Source organism: Lolium rigidum, chromosome 6 (genome assembly GCF_022539505.1).
Source record: "Lolium rigidum isolate FL_2022 chromosome 6, APGP_CSIRO_Lrig_0.1, whole genome shotgun sequence".
Classification (NCBI taxonomy): domain Eukaryota; kingdom Viridiplantae; phylum Streptophyta; class Magnoliopsida; order Poales; family Poaceae; genus Lolium; species Lolium rigidum.
This window is the reverse complement of record NC_061513.1, coordinates 263217744-263222604: the sequence shown is the minus strand read 5'-3', so window position 1 is coordinate 263222604 and position 4861 is coordinate 263217744.

The window sequence follows — 4861 nt, the reverse complement described above, 5'->3', positions numbered from 1 at the left end:
TTCTCCATACAAGACTGACCCAGGGGGTATCAGCTTTATTATAAAATTTATCCAGAAATTTCAACAGCAAGGCCTCATTATGTTTTTGGAAATTAACAATACCAACCCCACCTTTATTCTTAGGCTTGCATATCATTTCCCAAGCTTCCATAGACTGCTTTGGTGTATCAATATTATCCCTCCATAAGCACTGCCGTAGAATCCTATTCAGCTGATTTAAAATGCCAGGTGGAATTTGAATAGAGCACAAAAAGAATGTGGACATGGAAGACAAGCGCAGAATCCACTAGACCGCAATCTAGCTCCTTGAGACAAGAAACTAGAAATGCTTGTAAGCTTTCTCTCCAATCTAGTAACAATAGGAGTCAAATGCTGAATCTTTGGTCTAGTTGTTCCCAGAGGCAACCCCAAGTAAGTGAAAGGGAGATTTGCAACTTGGCAACCAAAAGCAGTGGCCAGCAGCTCAATCTCCTCACTTGCCACATTAATTGGAACCATACTGGATTTATGATAGTTAACCTTCAGACCAGTAGAAACAGAAAACTTATGCAAAATATCCTTTAAAGCCAGAACTTGATTCATATCAGCAGGAATAATGAGTAAAGTGTCCTCTGCATACTGCAACACTGGATAATCTGGGTCACCCACCTCAATAGGCAATGACAGTAAACCATCTCTAAGAGCATCATTGAACACCAATTGCAACAATTCAGACCCAAGCACATACAAAATTGGAGACAGAGGGTTGATGCGTGTAGTTGACACGTCCGTTGGGAACCCCAAGAGGAAGGTGTGATGCGCACAGCGGCAAGTTTCCCTCAGTAAGAAACCAAGGTTTAATCGAACCAGCAGGAGTCAAGAAGCACGTTGAAGGTTGATGGCGGCGGGATGTAGTGCGGCGCAACACCAAAGATTCCGGCGCCAACGTGGAACCCGCACAACACAACCAAAGTACTTTGCCCCAACGAAACAGAGTGAGGTTGTCAATCTCACCGGCTTGCTGTAACAAAGGATTAACCGTATTGTGTGGAAGATGATTGTTTGCGTAAAACAAGTAAAACAAGTATTGCAGTAGATTGTATGCGATGTAAAGAATAGGACCGGGGTCCACAGTTCACTAGAGGTGTCTCTCCCATGAGATAAACAGCATGTTGGGTGAACAAATTACAGTTGGGCAATTGACAAATAGAGAGGGCATAACAATGCACATACATATTATGATGAGTACTGTGAGATTTAATTGGGCATTACGACAAAGTACATAGACCGCTATCCAGCATGCATCTATGCCTAAAAAGTCCACCTTCAGGTTATCATCCGAACCCCTCCAAAGTATTAAGTTGCTAACAACGGACAATTGCATTAAGTATTGCGCGTAATGTAATCAGTGACTACATCCTCGAACATAGCACCAATGTTTTATCCCTAGTGGCAACAGAGACATCCATAATCTTAGAGGTTCTTGTCACTCCTCCGCATTCACGGAGACATGAACCCACTATCGAGCATAAATACTCCCTCTTGGAGTTACTAGCATCAACTTGGCCGGAGCATCTACTAATAACGGAGAGCATGCAAGATCATAAACAACACATAGACATGAATTGATAATCAACATAACATAGTATTCTCTATTCATCGGATCCCAACAAACGCAACATATAGAATTACAGATAGATGATCTTGATCATGTTCGGCAGCTCACAAGACCCGACAATTAAGCACAATGGGGAGAAGACAACCATCTAGCTACTGCTATGGACCCATAGTCCAGGGGTAGACTATTCACACATCACTCCGGAGGCGACCATGGCGGCGTAGAGTCCTCCGGGAGATGAATCCCCTCTCCGGCAGGGTGCCGGAGGCGATCTCCCGAATCCCCCGAGATGGGATTGGCGGCGGCGGCGTCTCCGGAAGGTTTTCCGTATCGTGGCTCTCGGTACTGGGGGTTTCGCGACGGAGGCTATTTGTAGGCGGAAGGGCAGGTCAGGGGGCCACACGAGGGGCCCACACTATAGGTCGGCGTGGCCAAGACCTGGGCCGCGCCGCCCTATAGTCTGGCCACCTCGTGGCCCCACTTCGTCTCCTCTTCGGTCTTCTGGAAGCTTCGTGGCAAAATAGGACCCTGGGCGTTGATTTCGTCCAATTCCGAGAATATTTCCTTACTAGGATTTCTGAAACCAAAAACAGCAGAAAATAGCAACTGGCTCTTCGGCATCTTGTTAATAGGTTAGTTCCAGAAAATGCACGAATATGACATAAAGTGTGGATAAAACATGTAGATATCATCAATAATGTGGCATGGAACACAAGAAATTATCGATACGTCGGAGACGTATCAGCATCCCCAAGCTTAGTTCTGCTCGTCCCGAGTAGGTAAAATGATAACAAAGATAATTTCTGGAGTGACATGCCATCATAACCTTGATCATACTATTTGTAAACATATGTAATGAATGCAGCGATCAAAACAATGGTAATGACATGAGTAAACAAGTGAATCATAAAGCAAAGACTTTTCATGAATAGTACTTCAAGACAAGCATCAATAAGTCTTGCATAAGAGTTAACTCATAAAGCAATAAATCAAAGTAAAGGTATTGAAGCAACACAAAGGAAGATTAAGTTTCAGCGGTTGCTTTCAACTTATAACATGTATATCTCATGGATAATCGTCAACATAGAGTAATATAATAAGTGCAATATGCAAGTATGTAGGAATCAATGCACAGTTCACACAAGTGTTTGCTTCTTGAGGTGGAGAGAAATAGGTGAACTGACTCAACATAAAAGTAAAAAGAATGGTCCTTCAAAAAGGAAAGCATCGATTGCTATATTTTTGCTAGAGCTTTTATTTTGAAAACATGAAACAATTTTGTCAACGGTAGTAATAAAGCATATGAGTTATGTAAATTATATCTTACAAGTTGCAAGCCTCATGCATAGTATACTAATAGTGCCCGCACCTTGTCCTAATTAGCTTGGACTACCGGGTCATCGCAATACACATGTTTTAACCATGTGTCACAATGGGGTACCTCCATGCCGCCTGTACAAAGGTCTAAGGAGAAAGCTCGCATTTTGGATTTCTCGCTTTTGATTATTCTCAACTTAGACATCCATACCGGGACAACATGGACAACAGATAATGGACTCCTCTTTAATGCATAAGCATGTGGCAACAATTATTGTTCTCATATGAGATTGAGGATATATGTCCAAAACTGAAACTTCCACCATGAATCATGGCTTTAGTTAGCGGCCCAATGTTCTTCTCTAACAATATGTATGCTCCAACCATTAAGGTGGTAGATCTCTCTTACTTCGTACAAGACGGACATGCATAGCAACTCACATGATATTCAACAAAGAATAGTTGATGGCATCCCTGAAACATGGTTATCGCACAACAAGCAACTTAATAAGAGATAAAGTGCATAAGTACATATTCAATACCACAATAGTTTTTAAGCTATTTGTCCCATGAGCTATATATTGTAAAGGTGGAGAATGGAAATTTAAAGGTAGCACTCAAGCAATTTACTTTGGAATGGCGGAGAAATACCATATAGTAGGTAGGTATGGTGGACACAAATGGCATAGTGGTTGGCTCAAGGATTTTGGCTGCATGAGAAGTATTCCCTCTCGATACAAGGTTTAGGCTAGCAAGGTTATTTGAAACAAACACAAGGATGAACGGTGCAGCAAAACTCACATAAAAGACATATTGTAAACATTATAAGAATCTACACCGTCTTCCTTGTTGTTCAAAACTCAATACTAGAAATTATCTAGACTTTAGAGAGACCAATTATGCAAACCAAATTTTAGCAAGCTCTAGGTGTTTCTTCATTAATGGGTGCAAAGTATATGATGCAAGAGCTTAAACATGAGCACAACGATTGCCAAGTATCACATTATCCAAGACATTATAGCAATTACTACATGTATCATTTTCCAATTCCAACCATATAACAATTTAACGAAGAAGAAACTTCGCCATGAATACTATGAGTAAAGCCTAAGGACATATTTGTCCATATGCAACAGCGGAGCGTGTCTCTCTCCCATACAGTGAATGCTAGGATCCATTTTATTCAAACAAAACAAAAACAAAAACAAACCGACGCTCCAAGCAAAGCACATAAGATGTGACGGAATAAAAATATAGTTTCAGGGGAGGAACCTCGATAATGTTGTCGATGAAGAAGGGGATGCCTTGGGCATCCCCAAGCTTAGACGCTTGAGTCTTCTTAGAATATGCAGGGGTGAACCACCGGGGCATCCCCAAGCTTAGAGCTTTCACTCTCCTTGATCATGTTGTATCATCTCCCTCTCTTGATCCTTGAAAACTTTCTCCACACCAAACTTAGAACAACTCATTAGAGGGTTAGTGAACAATAAAAATTAACATGTTCAGAGGTGACACAATCATTCTTAACACTTCTGGACATTGCATAAAGCTACTGGACATTAATGGATCAAAGAAATTCATCCAACATAGCAAAAGAGGCAATGCGAAATAAAAGGCAGAATCTGTCAAAAACAGAACAGTTCGTATTGATGAATTTTATCGAGGCACCAGACTTGCTCAAATGAAAATTCTCAAATTGAATGAAAGTTGCGTACATATCTGAGGATCACTCACGTAAATTGGCTTAATTTTCTGAGTTACCTACAGAGAATTTTGCCCAGATTCGTGACAGCAAAGAAATCTGTTTCTGCGCAGTAATCCAAATCTAGTATGAACTTTACTATCAACGACTTTACTTGGCACAACAAAACACTAAACTAAGATAAGGAGAGGTTGCTACAGTAGTAAACAACTTCCAAGACACAAAAATAAAAACCAAGTACTGTA